Source organism: Lathyrus oleraceus, chromosome 7 (genome assembly GCF_024323335.1).
Source record: "Lathyrus oleraceus cultivar Zhongwan6 chromosome 7, CAAS_Psat_ZW6_1.0, whole genome shotgun sequence".
NCBI lineage: Eukaryota > Viridiplantae > Streptophyta > Magnoliopsida > Fabales > Fabaceae > Lathyrus > Lathyrus oleraceus.
Window position 1 is genome coordinate 116,441,857 of NC_066585.1, and position 22,179 is coordinate 116,464,035.

Below are 22,179 nucleotides of genomic sequence, written 5' to 3' on the forward strand. Positions count from 1 at the left end.
TGTGATCAACCAGAATGAAAAATCTCAATTAAATCAGAAATGATTCAAATAATTCCAAGAAAAATTCATGCTCATTCACAACATCCATAGCATGCACCATACAAAATATCAGGGCAATTGGAGATCATTTGGCAAGAAAAACACATCACATAAGTTGAACATCAAAAGGTGTGACACAAATTGTCACACCAAATTAGAACAATCATAAAACAGAAATGACAATTGATAAAAATACCAAATCAACACCAAAATATCAAGCAATGTGTCTAGTTTCATCATGCAAAATTTCACATTCATTAGATCAAAGACCAGCATTTCACAACATGATAACCAAGGCAAGGTTAAAAACACATGCATGTGCAAACTCCCTAGGGCAAATCAATTTTTACCCAGGCACAACTTTCCAATTGATGATCATAAAAAAAAATAGACAACATGAGGTACATAATGCAAAAAATTGGAGGTCATTTGGTGCATTTTTCAATTTGTTATGATTTTTTCTAATTTGATAGAAGAAAATAAAAAATGAAAATGAAAGGAAGCATGGCATGTGAAATATAAGGAAGGAAAAAAAACACATGAAGCAAAAAGAAAACTGTCTTCGCCAGGAATCGAAGCCGGTATGAGTTCAAAAAGTGAAGCGCGCCCCAGGCCAAAACGACACCGTTTTGCCTAAAATCCAGTCCTTCGCTAAGTGAACAGAAACCTTCGCTAAGCGAGCATTCATCTTCTCCAGTCCTTCGCTAAGCGAGCATAATCCTTCGCTAAGCGAGCATTCGTGTTCTCCGCGAAAAAGACGACGAACAGTAGCATGAACACCAAACACTTTCCAGAAAATTTCTCCAGAAATACAAAACAGATACATCAACATGTAGCATATTCAATGTAGATCACGAATCAATGAACATTTAAACATGAATCAAACACATCAAAGAGAATCGAGCAAATCAAATTTCATGCATGGAACTTTAATCTACCATAACTCATTCAATATTGCACTAAAATTCGCGATTCAAAGCTCAGAATCATCAGCACAACAAGATCTATAACATCATGGCAAGGAAAATAAAAAATAAGAGAGTTGATTTGTAACCTCTTGAAGAGCAGCAGCTGGAATTGGCTTGGTTCGAGGCTTGAAAGGATCGAAAGCTTCTCTATGATGCTTGTACAGGTGATTGGAGGAGAAATTGGAGCTCACTTGTGCACGAATCCGCCAAATTTTGGAATCACCATTAATGCTCCAAGCTTTGTGTATGCTTCAATCTTGCACTGCTTCTCTTGGTTCCACGTGCAAAGTTTCTCAAGAACACCTCAGGAACAAGAATCAAGCAATGGAAATGGCTTGAATGTGAAGAAAATTGCAAGAAATTTTGAGAGAAAAATTTGAGAGGTTTGAATCTAGATCTGAAAAAATGAAAAGCTCCCCCTGAAAAACAGTTAGGGTTTTGGTTTATATAGGTCATGTTAATCACCCTTTAATCATGTTTAAGCCAATGCAAAGTGAGTTTAGTAAAAAATGAGGTGTATGTGCAAATGTGATTTTTTCACCCTTATGCATGAAAATGCATGTGAACAGTGCACGAAAATTGATTTAATTTCACTCAAAATTTTGTTTTGGAGCCAATGGTGGTGGTGGAATGCTTAAACAATGCACCAAATTTAAATTTCATGTTTTCCCTCCAAAAATCAAATGAATTACCAAATGCTCATGTGATGATAATTTGTGCAATGCAACGCATGGTTTGAAAATTAGAGGTCAAAAGAAGAACAATGCAAAAAGAGCCATCCAATTTGGAGTTTTGGTTGAGAAGTTATGTCCATTTGAATCTTCAAGTACACCTTGCCATGATTTGATCATATCACTTCAACCACACATGAGAAAATGATGATCTTGGACTTTTTGGAAATGGGAGAGAAAGATCTACAACTTTCATGTTCAACAAAATTTCATTTGAATCTTTTTTGTTGATGTAATTTGAAGTTGAAATTGGGCTAAAACCTTTCCATTTTTGGCAAATTCAAATTATAGGTCACTTTCTATTTTTGGAAAGTTTTGACCTGACTTTAAATTCTTCAATGTTGATGTTTGAAATGTCAAATGAGACTTGTTTGAACATGAATGAAGTATTTCTAGCCGCTTCCCACCTCCAAATCCACAGTTGACTTGGCAGTTGACTTTTTATGGATGACAGATGACTTGAACATACACTGACGATTTTGAGCCTCAACCACTTGATGAAATTACTCAAAAATGAAACCCTAGCTTATACAAGCTCCACATAATAACCACATGATGATCTCCTTCTCAAGAAAGACCTCATCTCCTTGAGGATCCCTGACTATTAGAATGCAACTGATTAGGGTTGCCAGAGGTCAAAACCCTAATCCCAAGGAACATGATCAGGCACAATGAACCTCTTGGTGATGGTAAAACCATGATGATGGTGATATACTCTGGCAAATAAGATAACACTCAACCTTCTTGAGGGATCAAGACACCCTAATCGAAGCACAAACCCTCAAATGGCTAGTGATCAATTCATGAAGCTTCCAAGCTTGAATCTTTAACCTCTCTATCTTCTGAGCAAGACTTAGGAGGATGACTCGTGTATTTTCCATGATATGCAATATGCAAATGACTAATGTCCTACAAAATGAAATGCAATAGGCTAAGCTAGTCCCAAGAGAGGAGGGTAAATTTTGAGGTGTTACAGCTGCCCCTATTCAATCCACTGTGAACCTGTCGACATGAATAGCCTCGACTTTCAGATGATCAGGGTGAAGAGTGATTGAATACCAAGAACAGACGAACAATTTGCGCTCTGATGGGAAATAATCACAATGCCTGTCAGGATCGACAAAGAAGCAATCTCAAAAGAAGAATCCGTCTGATACGGAGAAAGTCGCCCTGAATACCGAAAAGAAACGTTGACCTGGATACCAAAATAAATGGTAACACAGGAGCTACCATGGCCTGAACGCCGCTTGTCAGTCTGAATACTGAGCACCAGAATATGAGAGTATTGATATTGGTCTGAATACCGAGAGATTGGCCTGAATACCACTTCAGTCTGGATACTGAAAAACTGGCCTGAGTGCCGGAAACTGGCCTGAATGCCGCAAGCTGCATCGATCTGAACTTCGGAAGCTTCTTCGATCTGAAAATCAGAAACTGGCCTGAATGCCACAAGTACGTCGACCTGAACGTCGGAAACTTCTTCGATCTGAAAATCGGGAACTGGCCTGAACGCCGCATCGGTTTGATCACCGGAAAACTGGCCTGAGTGCCACAAGTACGTCGACCTGAACGTCGGAAACTTCTTAGATCTGAACATCGGAAATTGGCCGGAATGCCACTTCGGTCTGAATAGCGGTTCGTTCTGAATACCGCTTCGGTCTGAATACCGGAAAAACTTGTCATGCCTGTCAGCATCGACAGACATAAGGGACAATGATAAATGGGGCGGCACGCGTGCCAACGACCCATGCTGGGGATAACAAACCATGAGCATGCCATCCTTTATTCGACCCTAGCAAACGAACAATTCGCGCTCAGCTGGGGATTTTTCTCTCTTTATTTTTCCTTTTGGACCCCGAAACCTCTTAGATTATCATTTCCATCTCCGCCCGACAGAAATCCTTCCTCCAATATCGCACTACTGGGGAATACTGTTGATTAAAAATCACGACGCCAAACTCCTCAGAGTAACATCTTCGTCAACCGGCTAAACCGCCTCTCAAACGGTAACCACGGCTTGAGACTAGCTTATGCTTGCCATGCTGATGCATGATAGTTTTTTAGCGTAATGCTCCATAATAATGGAAATGCTACGCAATTAGCTATGCCATATGCTATGCTTATCTATATGATGAATGCATAAAAGGTATCCCCCTCAGGGGACTCTTCTGGGGAGCTCAAGGCACCCTGCTGAGGAACTCGACAACACTCCAATCTCCACCCTGTTGGGGAATAACGCTGCTGCTGGGGAAAGGACCACCCTTACCAGGGATGACCTCCACTGAACTCCACCTGCCTGGGGATTCCGTTGGGGACGAAACTCCCAACGCACTCTGCGGGGAAAACAACAACCTCTGACTAGCTGGAGGAAAAATCCGCAACGGACACCTCTGCTAGGGAAATAGCAACCTTCAGGCCTGGCTGCTGAGGAAACGCCGATCTAAAACCTGCTGGGGAAAGGACCATCCCGACCCTGCTTGGGAAGACACAGACCCTGAATCTGCTGGGGAGGTAACAATCCCAACTCTGCTTGGGGAAACAAGGAAAGTCTGGCAAAGAACACCCGTCGACTCGTCGAACCCTGGTATTCCATATCTAAACCCATCATCAGCTTTCCACTTTTGAGAGCTCCCAGACTCGTTTGGACTTTTCTGATTCATCACCTTGTATTCCCGACTTCTCCGGACTCCACGGAGATCGAACCCTCTGGAGTCATACAAACTTTCCAGTCCTCGGACTTTGAAGAGTCTTCTTGGTTAATATCCAGGATCGTCGTACGTCTTTCGCCGTCTCTACACCATTCTTCAATCTCGTGTCCCTGATTGGACTCCACGGGGATCTTTTATCAAAAGCTTCACATCACAACCTGCAAGTGAGTGAAAACATCTAACAGCACCTGCAAAAGAGATCGTTAGACAAAACGTGCCCCAAGTATGCCAAGATTTTAACACTTGGGTCATTCAACCTTCTGAATAAGATTTCAAGTTTTCAATCTTATAAACATGCATTGGAAGGGACCTGTACGTCTCAAAATGCAAAGATTCTTTATCACAAACAATTGGACGTTTTTGCAATCAAAGCGGTAATGAAAACAAAAACAACATTATTTGACTGAATATGCATTTTATTGATTGAAAAAGCGTGGCTCGTGAATGAGCAATACAGAGGAAGCAATTCCTGAAAAGAGGTAATTGCGCACAAAAGGAAAAATCTATCCTAATGGCAACGTGAAACCGCGATCTCATCGAGTCCCAACTCGGTTACACCCCATATGTCCTCAGACTTTCCGCGCTTTCCGCCTTCTGAACAAGACGTTTCAGACCGATCTTCGTCGGGGATTATCCATGTCATATCCAAAGTAAACGATCATGCCAGACGCAGTTGTTCGTTTCAATCCCTCTTTTGCCTGGACCGCCCTTTCGGGTTTTCAGTCCACCGGGATACCCTTTTTTGCCCAAGTCGCCTTTTCAGGTTTTCGACTTGCCGGGTGTACAATTATTTTCTTTCTTTTTTATCCCTAATTTTTTTCTCGAACCTTTTTCATTTTTTCCTTGGTTCGCCGGGATGCCCATTTTTGCCTGGACTCTTTTGTTTTTTCCGTCCAGCGGGTCTCTTATACGAAGTATTTTTTAACTGCGTCCGCATTCACAGGGGATAGAAAATCCTCGCCATCCATGGTCGTTAACAACAAGGCTCCACCAGAGAAAACCTTCTTGACCATGAATGGACCTTCATAATTGGGTGTCCATTTGCCCCTTCGATCGTTTTGAGGAGGAAGGATCCTTTTCAGCACTAGATCTCCCACATGATACACACGAGGTAGCACCTTCCGGTCGAAAGCACGCTTCATCCTTTGCTGGTACATCTGCCCATGACAAATGGCCGCCAGCCTCTTTTCCTCAATCAGGCTCAACTCTTCGTACCGAGTCCTTACCCATTCAGCCTCTTGCAATTTCACGTCCATCAGGACTCTCAACGATGGAATCTGAACCTCAACCGGTAGCACCGCTTCCATCCCATACACGAGTGAGAAATGCGTTGCCCCAGTAGATGTACGCACCGAGGTTCGATACCCATGCAATGCAAATGGCAACATCTCATGCCAGTCCTTATAGGTCACGACCATCTTCTGCACAATCTTCTTTATATTCTTATTGGCTGCCTCAACCGCCCCATTTATCTTTGGACGATAAGGAGAAGAATTGTGATGCTCGATCTTGAATTCCCGACACAGTTCTGCCATCATCTTATTGTTGAGATTAGAACCATTATCAGTAATGATTCTCTCGGGAACCCCATATCTGCAAATGATGTCTCTCTTGAGAAATCTGGCAACGACCTGCTTCGTCACGTTTGCATAAGAGGCTGCTTCCACCCACTTGGTGAAGTAATCAATAGCCACCAATATGAATCGGTGCCCATTCGAAGCCGTAGGCTCAATTTTTCCGATCATATCAATGCCCCACATAGCAAACGGCCACGGAGACGACATCAAACTCAACGGGTTCGGAGGCACGTGCACCTTGTCGGCATAAATCTGGCATTTATGACACTTCCGCACAAAATTGAAACATTGGGCCTCCATTGTCATCCAATAATACCCAGCTCTTAACAGCTTCTTCACCATTGCATTCCCACTGGCATGGGAACCGAACAACCCCTCGTGAACCTCTTTCATCAATTGGCTTGCTTCTTTGTCATCGACGCATCTGAGCAAAACCCAATCAAAATTCCGCTTGTACAAAACCCCATCCTTATTCAAGTAGAACACCATGGCTAACCTCCGCAGAGTCTTTTGGTCCTTCTTGGATGCTCCCTCAGGATATTCTTGGGTTTCCAAATATCGCTTGATATCGTAATACCACGGCTTCTCATCGTCAGGTGTTGTGTCAACAGCAAACACATAAGCCGGTCTATCCAGACAACCCACCTCAACGCTTGGGAACTGATTCCACCACTGCACCTTAATCAAGGCAGCCAGAGTAGCCAAAGCATCTGCTAAAGGGTTCTCTTCTCTCAGCACATGATGCAATTCCACCTTGGTGAAAAACGTCAACAATCTCCTCGTATAATCCCGGTATGGAATTAAATGAGATTGATGCGTATACCACTTCCCGTTAACCTGGTTCACAACCAAAGCTGAATCTCCATATATAACCAGGTTCTTGATCCTCAAATCAATCGCCTCTTCAATCCCCAAGATGCAAGCTTCGTATTCAGCCACGTTGTTGGTGCACTCAAATGTTAGCCGGGCAGCAAAAGGAATATGGGATCCTTTCGGCGTAACCAAAACGGCACCAACTCCACTACCATTCACGTTAACTGCCCCATCAAACATCAGAATCCATTCGGATTCAGGGTCAGGCCCCTCCTCCGGGATCGGTTCCTCGCAATCTTTCGATCTGAGAAACATGATGTCCTCATCAGGGAACTCAAACTTCATCGGTTGATAATCCTCAATGGGTTGCTGGGCAAGGTAATCAGACAACACGCTCCCCTTGATTGCTTTTTGAGAGGTATACTGGATATCATATTCGGTCAAAATCATCTGCCACCTCGCAACCCGTCCGGTCAATGCTGGCTTCTCAAAAATATACTTGATTGGATCCATCTTGGAAATCAATAAAGTGGTATGAACCAGCATATACTGCCTCAGTCGGCGAGCAGCCCAAACCAAAGCACAACAAGTTTTCTCGAGCAGTGAATATCTTATTTCACAGTCGGTAAACTTTTTGCTAAGGTAGTATATGGCATGCTCTTTTCGACCAGACTCGTCATGCTGCCCCAATACACACCCCATAGACCCCTCGAGGACTGTCAAGTACAGGATTAACGGTCGTCCCTCCACAGGAGGCATCAGAATCGGAGGCTCCTGCAAATACTCTTTTATCTTTTCAAATGCCGCTTGGCAATCATTATTCCACCTGACCGTTTGATCTTTTCTCAACAACTTGAATATAGGTTCACACGTGGCTGTTAGGTGAGATATGAACCGTGAAATGTAGTTCAATCTACCTAAGAAACCACGAACCTCTTTTTCTGTTCTCGGCTCAGGCATTTCTTGTATTGCTTTTACTTTAGCAGGATCAACCTCGATTCCTCTTTCACTCACAATGAACCCCAGCAATTTACCGGACCGCACCCCGAAAGTGCACTTATTTGGATTCAACCTCAGTCTGAACTGTCTCAGCCGGTCAAACAACTTGGCCAGATCTACCAAATGCCCTTTTTCTGTCTGGGACTTCGCTATCATGTCATCAACATAGCATTCGATTTCATGATGAATCATATCATGAAACAAAGTCACCATGGCTCTCTGATAAGTAGCACCGGCGTTCTTGAGACTAAATGGCATCACCTTATAACAAAAAGTGCCCCACGGTGTGATGAACGTTGTTTTCTCCATATCATCTGGCGCCATTTTAATTTGATTATAGCCAGAAAAGCCATCCATGAAGGAAAACACCGAGAATTGAGCTGTATTCTCTACCAACACATCAATGTGAGGTAACGGGAAATCATCTTTCGGGCTAGCTCTGTTCAAATCCCGGTAGTCCACACACATTCTCACCTTTCCATCTTTCTTCGGCACTGGTACAATGTTCGCGACCCAAGGCGGATAATTAGTGACGGCGAGGAAACCGACATCCAACTGCTTCTGCACTTCCTCTTTAATCTTCATGGCCATCTTAGGTCGGGTTCTACGCAACTTCTGCTTCACTGGAGGACAATCTACTCTCAACGGTAGCTTGTGCACAACAATATCGGTATCCAACCCTGGCATATCTTGATAAGACCAGGCAAAGATGTCGACATACTCTTTCAACAGTGCTACCATTCTGCTCTTAACACTTTCCTCTAACGCGACCGCGATTTTCAATTCTTTCCTAACCTCGTCGGTACCCAGATTCACAATCTCAACTTGCTCCTCGTGCGGCTGAATCACCTTCTCCTCTTGTTTCAACAACCTGGATAATTCCTCCGGCAGTTCACAATCTTCTACGCCTTCTTCTTCGGCATGATAGATCGGATTGTCGAAGTCATATGAGGGTGTAATAGGATTGTTATCAATGAGATCCGGAGAATGATCGCATCTGCATGAATGTTGATTCATGCATTGCTTTAGAACCGGAGCGAGACAAATTGAAAAGGAAAATGAAAACAAACATTGCCATTTTTATTTTTGTTTTTAAACTGCAAAAATAAATGAAAAACAGGGAACACCGCTTTTAATGAAAAACATCCATTTATTTATGATGCAAATTTTGCAAAATGAAACATGAGGTGGCCCTTACAATGAACCATTACGTTTCGGGCAAAACGTATGGCTTCCATGCAAATAAAATTGAAAAACAGAAAATATTACTCTTCAAGTAGAGTGACAGTGATGATCTTTTCGGCCTTCCAGTTCTGGACTTCCATCCCTCGTACGCACGGTTTTATCCATTGATCAAGCTCACAGTCACTGTCAACCTCTTCACCCACCATACAGATGTGATCTGGATCCAGCATTCCAGCTCTGGTGAATGTGAACGACGGACGACGTCCTCTGCCTTATCCAGACAAGCCTCGGCCCGGCTGATAACCCACTCCGAATCTGTCTTTCTTGGCGGCGATGTCCATCATCTTCCCCCAACCCGGAGCTTCTCCATTCTTCACCACCTCGGCAGCCTGCTTATACGAAGAAATGGATGGCTTCTCCTCTTCTTTGGCAAAAAGAGCATTCTCCACCTTGACGGTTTCGATTGCTTGACTCGGTGTTTCAACAATTTCACCGTCCATTTCCACGTATTTGAACGATGATAGGTGGCTGACGAAGATGTCTTCTTCTCCACAGACCGTGACGACCTGCCCGTCCCAGATGTACTTCAGTTTTTGGTGCAAAGTCGAAGTCATTGCCCCAGCATCATGAATCCATGGGCGACCCAACAAGCAACTGTATGCCGGCTAAATATCCATGACATAAAAAACAGACTTAAACACCTCGGGCCCGATCTTCACAGGGAGCTCCACTTCCCCAAATACAGCCCGCTTAGAACCGTCGAAAGCTCTCACCACCAGGTCAGTGGGCCTCATCACTAAACCATCACAATCCAGCTTTGCCAGGGCTTTCTTTGGCAACACATTTAAAGAGGAGCCGGTATCAACCAACACGTGCGAGAGCACAACTCCTTTACACTCCATAGCAATGTGTAAAGCCCGATTATGATTCCGCCCATCCACAGTCAGATCCATATCAGTGAAACCCAACCCATGGCTGGCATTGACGTTAGACACCACCGTCTCCAGTTGATTGATGGTTATCTCCTGAGGAACATAGGCTCTCTTCAGTATTTTCAGCAAAGCCTCTCTATGCCCCTCGGAGCTCAGCAACAATGACAGAATTGAGATCTTGGATGGGGTCTGCTGCAGATGATCAACAAGTTTGTACTCCGACTTCTTGATGATTCTTAGAAATTCTTCAGTTTCATCATCAAGTTCTCTCTCCGACCCCACAGGCGCCGGTGTCACCACAGGAGTACCCTCGCTTACAACCTGCTTCCCTCGTGCCCTGGCTAAAGCCTCGACCTTTTCTTTCTTTTCTCTCTCTCCATCCCCACTCCTTAAAGCGTCAGGTGCAAATAACCTTCCACTGCGAGTGAAACCACTGGGTCCGGCATTATCCACCTTTGAAACGGTGGTTTCATCCGGAGTCTGATCATCTAAATTCTCCCCATTACAGTATACTTCTCCACCATAATGCCACGACACGACATCATCTTTGTCATAAGGAATAGGCCCAGGTACCGTGATAGTAACTGGAGCCGCATCTGCCAGCGTTGACAAATCAACCGGGTCAAAGTAAATGGTTATGGTGGAGACATCTTCCTTCACCGAATCCATCTTCTCAAATCGGAGGCTTCCCTTATCCACCAGCCTCTGGACAGCCTCCCTCAGCAATACACACCCCTCAGGAGCAACAGTGCACGCAGTACAACATTCATCACAGCCCGGAAAGACCCCAACCTTCAGCAGTTGCCTCTTGACCTCAGCCAAAGGAGTCTTCAATTGATCCACATTCAACAACCCGATTCTGCCCCCTTCAGAGATTGCATTCACCCCCATTTGACCCTGCGCGGGCATGGGATTAGCATTCACATTTGGAGACGGTGCAAAATTGATAGCCTTGGAATCCACCAAGTCCTGGACCACATGCTTAAAAGCTTTACAATTTTCTACATTGTGTCCAGGAGCACCTGAATGAAATTCACATTTGGCGTTCTCATCATAGCTAGGAGGCCTCTGGTCGGGTCTCACTGGGGCCAAAGTTCTCAGCTGGACCAACCCCAAATCCTTCAATTTCTTCAATAAGAATGAATAGGTCACAGGTGGTCTATCAAATTGACGATCAATCATTCGTCCTCTTACTTGATACCCGACCCTCTGCGGTCTCTGTTGAAATGGTTGTCGTTGTTGTTGCGGTTGTTGTTGTTGCTGTTGTTGATGTTGATTGTCAGCAGGAATGGTTACCGCAGTAGTGTGCTGGTAGTAACGATCCCTGCTCTGCCCCCTCTGAGCATACATTGCACTGGTGTCACCCTCCTTCTTCCTCTGACCATTCCCAAAGGGCTTCTTCGATCCCAATGACGAAGCACTACCCTGAATCTTTCCCAGCTTTAACCAACTCTCGATTCTTTCACCGGCCACCACAATATCAGCAAAGTTGGTAACCGGGCATCCAACCATTCTCTCAGCAAAGGTCCCCTGCAGGGTACCCATAAACAGATCAGACATTTCTCGGTCTACCAACGGAGGTTGAACCCTGGCGGCCAACTCCCTCCATCTCTGCGCGTATTCTTTAAACCCCTCATTAGGCTTTTGAGACATACCCTGCAGCTGGGTACGACTAGGAGCCATATCAGCATTGAACTGGTACTGTTTAAAGAATGCATCACCAAGATCCTGCCAGCTCTTGATGTCAGAAGATTTCAACTTAGTGTACCATTCCAAAGACCCCCCAGACAAGCTGTCCTGGAAGAAGTACATCCATAACTTCTGGTCCATTGTATAAGCAGAAATCTTACGGAAAAAAGCCTGGAGATGAGTTTCCGGGCAAGAACTCCCATTATATTTGTCAAATGCAGGCGCTTTAAACTTTTGCGGGATCACAATCCCCTCAACCAGCCCCATATTCGACATGTTGACCACCCCCGGAGTAACATAGCTTTCAAGAGCCCTGATTTTCTCCGCCAGCACCTGAATCTCCTTGTTCGGTGGTTGGACACCGTACTGCCCAACCTGTTCATTAAGCACAAAGAACTGATCTTCTTCCCTATCCTCCTCGGCCCCGAAGAAAGGAGGAAACAGACTGTCCTTCAGATTGTTGCCCATCGGACCCGGTCCACCGCCTGTGGCAACACCAAAACCACCAGCATTATTAGTTACTACACCAGTAGTTGTTTTCTTTCCCCGATCTCCTCCATCCCTGGAACCACCAAGGCCATGATTGGAGACACCCTCCAAGTTGACACCATTGTTGGCAGCTGAAGCCCGCTCGAGCTTCTCCACTTTATCAGCAAGTGCTTTCTGCCCCACGGCAAACCCTTGCATGACATTGATCAGTTCATTCATTTTCTCCTTCAGCTCAAGAAAATCTGCGTTGGGTAGATCCATCAGCCTGGGTGTATTGCGTCTAGTAAAATATCTGTGCGGACGAGTTGTGTGCAAGTGAATGACTCTACGTGCGCGAGCAATGATTCCTGAAACAATCAAGCACGTTAGAAACTGACACCTGCAAAATAGAAGACAAGTTATTATGATTATGCATGAATGCAATGTCTATCCATATGAGGAACACTCTGTCTTTCGATCCTGGTTTCATTGAGACAGATAATAATCCGGCAGCAATATTCTAACATTCATCACCTGGTTTCATCATACAGAGCAGGGAATTATGATTTAGCAAAGATACCACCCAACCATGTGTGTGTGACGTGAGTGCGCACAGGAAAGCAAATAAAGCTTGAAGATCGATCACTGAATGAAAATGTATATCAAAAGTGCACCATATGTGCAAGAATCATACATCAAGCTGATACAAATCAAATACAACTCTCCAGAATCAGAAAGAAAATACAAGCAAGTGAATTCCGTCAACAGGCCTGACGGTAATCCAACACATGATAAACAAAAGTCTATACTGAAGGAGGTCCCACAGAAGGCTCTGCATCATCAACCATCCTGGTAAACTTCACGGCGAACCTGAGCTCGGTGTTCTCTTGTTGCAATCTCCCCACCTCCTTCTGGTGAATCTTCATTTGTCTGAAGTAATGATCCCTCTCAGCAAGATAGTGATCTCTCTCAGCAATAATCTTCGCTTTCTCTACTTCCCAATCTGTGGCAAGGACTTTGGCTCTGGCATCTCTCTGATTCTTCACAAGGATCTATCTTCTCTTCTCATCTTCAATATCCCTCAAAGCTCTAGCTAGCTTCTCCTTGGTAATGTCATGCTCCTTTGTAGACGACTCCAATGCTTGGTTGACCTTGCGGTAATAAGCGGTGTCTATCTCAAAGCGCTTCACCTCCATGGCATGTCTCTTATCCTGATCTTCTATTCTCCCTTTGATCTCCTGATTAGCCATCTGAATCCTAGCAACACTCATCTCCAATTCAGTATTCTCTGCTTGCAGCTGATCTCTGGCTTTGTTCATCTCAAGGAATTCTTCCATGCTGACAGAAGAACATGGCCCCTCAATCACAGGACTCCAAGGATCACCTCCAGGAAATGGTAGATGTGTGAGCTCAATCCTCTTCCTAAGCCAATCATCAAATGGAGGAAAAGACCTGCTATTAACCTTACCAAAAAGAACCTTGCCCTTCCTCTGAATGTCCCGCCACTCATCAGACACTTGCCTCAACTTTGACTGATTACCCTCAATTGGGAAGTAGAAAGACTCTTGAATCTCTCGTCCGAGAGGAGGATCCTCCACAGCAAATCCCATCTGTCTCCTAAGAAGCACTGGGTTATAATTAATGCACCCTTGAACTCCAATAAGAGGTACATTGGGAAGACTCCCACAACTATAAATGAAATCTCGTCCAGCCATACCATTGTGAGTCCAAGCTATGTCCTTGGCCCGCAAACCCATCAACCTGATTGACCACTTGACAGTAGGATCAAGAAAGACAAAGGCACCTCTGGAAGGCAAATACCCCATGAACCATTTGTACAACAGCTGAGCACAACATCGGATCAATCCACCACGCCGCTTCTTGTTCCGATTGTGGACCGAGTAATAAACATCCCCAACCAGGGTAGGAATAGGGTTCCTCTGCATAAACAACCTGATAGCATTAATATCCACAAAGTTCTTCTGATTAGGGAACATGACGATTCCATAGATGCTGACAGCAATCAAAGCACAAACGGTCCTCCAATTACCCACTACAGCATGCTCCTTGGCTTTAGCCTCCAAGAAACTTAGATGAAAACCGGGTAACTTTCCTTTCTCCTTCAAACCCCCCTTGGTCACCTCCGGGATCAAATAAAGAGCACGAGAAATCTCCACAATATCAGGCTCCCCTTTAGTGGCATAGAAAGGAATCTGATCTAGGATGTTGGCATAGTCCTCCATCAAGGGTCCCAACAAGTAATCCGGGAACATGAAGCATCTCAAGCCCGGGTCATAAAACTGGAGAAGAGTATGAATGGCGCTCCTATCACTGTCTGTGAGCCTGAAAACCAACTTCAGAATACCCCCATAAGTCTCACGGAACAACCCCACCTGGTCAGGTGTAATCAATGCTATCATATCTCTCAGCACACCAATCTCTGGGTCGAAGAAACTGTAGACAACATCGTCTTTCAAACCGGTCCTCATGTCTGGAACAAAGAAGTCTCTCAACCAGGATCTCGATCAAGAATGTCCCCTGCATATGGATAAACATGAGTTAGATGCAGATAAATGCAAAATGTGAATGATGCCGATGAATGAATGCAATGCACTGTGCCATCCTCCAAGTCATCTGAACATCCACTGCACCGAGTTACGGTCTCTGAACTGATCACAACCATCTGAGGTACTGAGCAATCACAAATCCGACTTAGGGTTCAGAAATAAACAGAACCTGAGGATATATCACCATCACCATTGTCACCACAGAGGAGACACTGAACTGATAGCCACAACAATCTCTGAATCAACCCAGGGAATCCTGAAATAAACGGATCCCCACTGATAAATACCACGGACAGAACTCCGGCGTCTCGGAAGTAAATCCATAAATCCGACTTATAAATAGAACTCTGATCAATAACTGAACCAATAGTCACCATCAGAACATGCATCTGTAAGAATCAACCCTCCCCTCACAGGTGAATTCTAATCAGGTCATCCTAAGGCGGATAATGGTCTCGACAATCGGGCAAAGATACTCAACGGGTTTGCCCTTTCGGGTGTGCCGTTGCAGCTCTCTTAAGATCATCTCAACCAAAGATCCGGGAAAGATCGGTCACCGAAGTCAATAGCTCAGATGAAGTGACTCAACCAAAGTGGATGCTCCACAAAGGAAGAGTTCCCTCAAATGAACCTCGTCCGGCTTGTGGTATGTCACGTCGCCAAAAACATGTTGACCTAACATGAGAGGCAACATGAGACCACGCTAATCCTAGGTGTATACTCGGGCCTGGGTTTTAGCCCCACTCAGAACACCCACCCCAAACTCAGAGAAACCAACCTGTACAGAGTCAGCACAATGATAGTATGATGCATGCAAACATTTATGCAAATAAATACACAACATAATGATCATAAAATGCAATAAATACAACAGCACAAGCAACCTAAACTATCCTAGAAAGCGCTAGGAATGACTCGCTTAGGAAAGATGGACCAGCAAGAGGTCAATTTCTTAGTCCCCAGCAGAGTCGCCAGCTGTCGCATCCGCGAAAAACAACCGGCGGGAAAAACAAAACAAACAGGGCCGCCACCGTGCGTTATTTATCCCAAAGAGGGAAAGGAAACGCTCGAAGTAAACCTGGAAAGGAAATGGTCTTACGACCGAAGATTACAGGGTAAGGGAGTCGGTTACGCAAGGGGAAGGTATTAGCACCCCTCACGTCCGTCGTACTCAACGGGATCCACGCTCAAAAGAAATAGAATAAGGTTACTAAACACTACTCAAAAGAATGCACACACACACACCGGAATAAGACACAGATTGGAAGAAGAGGGGAACGGGCTCGCTAGGATATCGCATCCTATGCCTACGTATCTCATCTGGAATGAGAATAAGAGCTACCGTAGTTCGGCTCACGCACGCCGAAACAAAACACACGCAAAGACGCTGAGACGTCAAAACAAACACACAAATGGAAACAGACTGCCAATGGCTGGTCTTACGTCTGACTCCACACAACAAACACAAATAGGATACGGAATGCCAATCGTTGGTCTTACATCCATCTCCTAACACACACAAGAAGGAAAAGGTGAAAAACAAAAAGGGTGAAAAACAAAAAGGGTGAAAAACAAAAAGGGTGCCCGGAGAGATCTCGCACGATCTCCTGCCTACGTACCTCATCTGGTATGAGGATCAGGGAAACGTAGTTCCCCTAAACAGGGGAGAAACTTTCTCCTAACCAGAGACTGGGAAATAACAAACTAAAAGGGAGACTGACTCGAGCCTAATAGTTGTCATGAAATCCACAATGGTCCTAGGTTGAGGTATCTAACAGATCCTAACTCGCACAGGCAGCAAGTTGAAACAGCAGATAAACAGCAAACAAGCACAATAAGGCAATCACACACTCTATATGCAAGCAATTGGGCTCATACAAGGCTAGGCTGTAAAAAACAAGCCAACTGGAATAGGGTGTGGTTAGCTCTTAACCCTAACATTGAGAGTTAGGGTGAAGCAGATGAAATGGAGATGAGGGTTGTGCCTCATAGCTCTTATCCCTGGTCTGGGAGAGCTTCAGACAAAATAGAATGTGTGGGAGTTCATAATGTAGGAACTCTTCTCCACAAGTGACTGACACAACATGATCTTGGGTTATTATCCATAATGCATCAACACAAGGTGTGTGAGCAAAGTGAATGACACACTGAGTAGCAGGAGATGGATTACACATCTCTTTTATCTGCCAATTGCCTCATAAGAGGTCTTTTCCTGCTTGGCACAAAAATTAAACATTCACAAGCATTGCCTCTTAAGGAGGACTTCAGACAGGTGCCTGCCCACATAACAGGACAGGTCTTCCAGACTACATGAAGTCAAGAGATTCTACCTCAGTGGTATGCAAACCACAAGCTAGCCAAGCAAAGTTCAAAAGAACTCAAAGCAACTTATGTACCTGTAAAACATCTAAACCAATCAGTTCAACTGTACAGACAAACAATCAACAGGCAATGACAAACAGACAGACAATATTCACAATGTGCAAGCCACAAAGCAAACTCAAATGAGTTAGCATCATCCTACAAAACACACAAGTGTTAGTAATCAAGAGCAAACATCAATGCTCAAATGAGGAAGCATCATCAACTATGGACTTGGATGTTTAGACCTAAAATCAAAACCCACATGTAAGCCACAAACCACTAGGTCAAAGCCTAGGGTCAAAGATGGATCAAAAATCCAAAACAGAACATGAAATTTAACATGAATCAACTTCAATCTCATCTTGAAACAATCCAAAAGGTCTCACATTAATATCATATACCAAAAGCATTTCATGATCAAATGAAGTTCAAGGCAATTTTAAAGCTCAAATGTGATCAACCAGAATGAAAAATCTCAATTAAATCAGAAATGATTCAAATAATTCCAAGAAAATTCATGCTTATTCACAACATCCATAGCATGCATCATACAAAAAATCAGGGCAATTGGAGATCATTTGGCAAGGCAAACACATCACATAAGTTGAACATCAAAAGGTGTGACACAAATTGTCACACCAACTTAGAACAATCATAAAACAGAAATGACAATTGATAAAAATACCAAATCAACACCAAAATATCAAGCAATGTGTCTATTTTCATCATGCAAAATTTCACATTCATTAGATCAAAGACCAGCATTTCACAACATAATAACCAAGGCAAGGTTAAAAACACATGCATGTGCAAACTCCCTAGGGCAAATCAATTTTTATCCAGGCACAACTTTCCAATTGATGATCATAAAACAAAATAGACAACATGAGGAACATAATGCAAAAAATTGGAGGTCATTTGGTGCATTTTTCAATTTGTTATGATTTTTTCTAATTTGATAGAAGAAAATAAAAAATGAAAATGAAAGGAAGCATGGCATGTGAAATATAAGGAAGGAAAAAAAACACATGAAGCAAAAAGAAAACTGTCTTCGCCAGGAATCGAAGCCGGTATGAGTTCAAAAAGTGAAGCGCGCGCCAGGCCAAAACGACACCGTTTTGCCTAAAATCCACGTGCAAAGTTGCTCAAGAACACCTCAGGAACAAGAATCAAGCAATGGAAATGGCTTGAATGTGAAGAAAATTGCAAGAAATTTTGAGAGAAAAATTTGAGAGGTTTGAATCTAGATCTGAAAAAATGAAAAGCTCCCCCTGAAAAATAGTTAGGGTTTTGGTTTATATAGGTCATGTTAATCACCCTTTAATCATGTTTAAGCCAATGCAAAGTGAGTTTAGCAAAAAATGAGGTGTATGTGCAAATGTGATTTTTTCACCCTTATGCATGAAAATGCATGTGAACAGTGCACGAAAATTGATTTAATTTCACTCAAAATTTTGTTTTGGAGCCAATGGTGGTGGTGGAATGCTTAAACAATGCACCAAATTTAAATTTCATGTTTTCCCTCCAAAAATCAAATGAATTACCAAATGTTCATGTGATGATAATTTGTGCAATGCAACGCATGGTTTGAAAATTAGAGGTCAAAAGAAGAACAATGCAAAAAGAGCCATCCAATTTGGAGTTTTGGTTGAGAAGTTTAGTCCATTTGAATCTTCAAGTACACCTTGCCATGATTTGATCATATCTCTTCAACCACACATGAGAAATTGATGATCTTGGACTTTTTGGAAATGGGAGAGAAAGATCTACAACTTTCATGTTCAACAAAATTTCATTTGAAGCTTTTTTGATGATGTAATTTGAAGTTGAAGTTGGGCTAAAACCTTTCCATTTTTGGCAAATTCAAATTATAGGTCACTTTCTATTTTTGGAAAGTTTTGACCTGACTTTAAATTCTTCAATGTTGATGTTTGAAATGTCAAATGACACTTGTTTGAACATGAATGAAGTATTTCTAGCCGCTTCCCACCTCCAAATCCACAGTTGACTTGGCAGTTGACTTTTTATGGTTGACAGATGACTTAAACATACACTAACGATTTTGAGCCTCAACCACTTGATGAAATGGCTCAAAAATGAAACCCTAGCTTATACAAGCTCCACATAATAACCACATGATGATCTCCTTCTCAAGAAAGACCTCATCTCCTTGAGGATCCCTGATTATTAGAATGCAACTGATTAGGGTTGACCAGAGGTCAAAACCCTAATCCCAAGGAACATGATCAGGCACAATGAACCTCTTGGTGATGGTAAAACCATGATGATGGTGATATACTCTGGAAAATAAGATAACACTCAACCTCCTTGAGGGATCAAGACACCCTAATCGAAGCACAAACCCTCAAATGGCTAGTGATCAATTCATGAAGCTTCCAAGCTTGAATCTTTAACCTCTCTATCTTCTGAGCAAGACTTAGGAGGATGACTCGTGTATTTTCCATGATATGCAATATGCAAATGACTAATGTCCTACAAAATGAAATGCAATAGGCTAAGCTAGTCCCAAGAGAGGAGGGCAAATTTTGAGGTGTTACACAACATTACAACCAGAGACACATGGCACTAATTGAAGCCACTCAAGGTTCCATTATAGGTAACCTTCGAGAGGTGAGGACCGCTCAGGATGCCCTGCAGGCGAGGATGGATCAGAGAGACCGTCGTCGTACCCGATCCCGTCGTCCACCTTAGGATGGCGAGGGCACTAGTGGTCAGCAATAGGTTGCCAGGTAACTCTTCCTTATCTTACTTTGAAACATTGGGGACAACGTTCGATTTAAGTGTGGGAGGAGACTCTATCCTCTTTTCTTTATTGTTTCTCTCGCTTTTCCCTTATCGTTTTTATTTGCTGCTTTTAGATAGTTTATTTCCTTTTAGTCGTTTATTTTGTTTTTTTAGTATAATGCATGAGTCTGACGAGTCACCAAATATAGTAGATCCTTAGTACAATCCTACCTCCCCATACCTTTAGCCTCACCAAAAAATTTTTGCAAAAGAAAATAGTGTTATTTCGAAAGTTTTCAGGTTTTAAGGATATGTTTTGAGTATGGATGCGGTGACTTGGGAGAACTTTGCGAAACATCAGTATCTGTTTTAGCACCAAAAGCTTCGTAAATATAGGAATCGTTCTCGAAACCCCATATACCATGGCCTTAATCATCATTTCCGTATAAGTCCTTAGTAGTTTATCTCAACAGTCAGCTCCGGCCTACGCATCCTCTACGTAGGGGACCGATGCAAATAAGCGAATGATCCAGAAAAACAAAAAAATAAAAGAAAGTAAAAAGGCAACTCCGGTATAGGTGACCCTCACAAAGTCATTTAAACCAAAGAATTGTAAAAAATTGCTACAAAAAGAAAAAGAAAAAGAAAAAGAAAAGCAGTACCCACTGCTAGTTGGTTCAGAGGTATCTGGCACTGAACTCGGTAGGGCGGATTACGATCCGATCCCCCACAACTACAGTTGGGTCCAATAAAAGGGTTTACACATGTTTATGTGCCAGAAATCCCAAGCTCTAATCATAATCACTAACAGGCCACTCTACTATGAAGCATGTACGGATAACGGGCTTAATGTGATTGCGCCTGAATGAAAAGGACACAAAAGAGATGAAGAGGCAGGCCTAGGTATTGTGGGATAATATGGGTTGGTTAATATAGGAATTAAGTTTATGTCCGTATTTGCGGATTAGTGTCATCATGATACCCTTAGTTCACTCAGTTAGTACCTATCAATGCATCCCGACTTGAACTTGGAATTTTTACCTGAAGCACTCGTTTATACAAATTTTCTTTTATGAGCTTTACAATGTTTTGCTTGAGGACAAGCAAAGGTTTAAGTGTGAGAGAGTTTGATCACACTAAAATTTACGTATTTTCGACTCCGATTTCACATGCATTCTAGTTGTTTTATTATCATTTTGTTGTGTTATTGTTATGTTTTTCTTTGTTTACAGGTTTTTACTTTAATCGGAGCCTCGATCGAGAAAAGGAGCGAAAAAGAGCCAAAAACCCTAAAAATCAGCATTTTGCTCTTATGGCCTACCCCATGGCGGGCGCCACAGACCAAGCCATGACGTGTCAAATTCAACTTCCATCAACTCCCACGTTTTCCTACTACTTCCACTAAGGCGCCCCATATTGTGCTTGTGGCGGGCGCCATGGCCTTGTGGCGGGCGCCACAAGAGGAAAACCGGTTCCCTCCTATTTTCAAGTGAAGGACATCCAAGTCATTTCCATCTTTTTACATGCCTATAAATAGAAACGCGAATTCACTTTTACAACCATCCAAACTTAGAACAGAGGCAAACTCGGAAGCAACTTTGTTTCACTTAGGCATATATTCAGTATTTTATAGTGGTAATCGCTTCGCATTGGAGTGTTACCACAATTGTGTAATCAAGTATGTGATAGAGTCTGTAATCGAGTTTGGAGCACTTTGGGAGGAAGTTAATCCTGCCGCCATTTTCTTTTCCGCATTGCAATTTACTCAGCCCTCCGATTGGAGCAGGTTTTTATTACTCGCCTTTACTTTATTTATTTCTCGCACTCGCTTTTATTTTATTTATTTCCCGCACTCGCTTTTACTTTATTTATTTCCCACACTCGTTTTTACTTTATTTATTTCCCGCACTCGCTTTAAATTATTTACTTTCCGCACTCGCACTACTTTTATTTATTTTAATGCACTTTTACTTTGCCATGTCTAGCTAAATTTATAAGGCTAGAATGTAAGGATCGTAATTAAACCAGTAATCCATACAATTGTTCGTAGAAACACTTAAGGGCTATTTTAACTTTCAACTTAAGTTTTCCCGCACTTCAATTCCGTTGGGTAAGATTGAAAGCCGTCCAACGTCTTTATAAACTTAATTGTTTTTTAACTATTTCAAAAACAGCGAAAGCGCTTTGTTTAGTTCATTAGGAGTTTTTAACATTAAGAAGAAAAGAGATTTTGAAACTATTTTCGGACGCGTTTATAAGTTTAGAGTCTGGTTCGTAAGAACCTCTTTTGGTTAAGAACTCCAGGTTATAATACTTTTCAACTTAGTCAAGATACTATATTTCTTAAAAATAGGTTTACTACTCTAACGCAATGCGCGCCTTTTTATAAGTGAC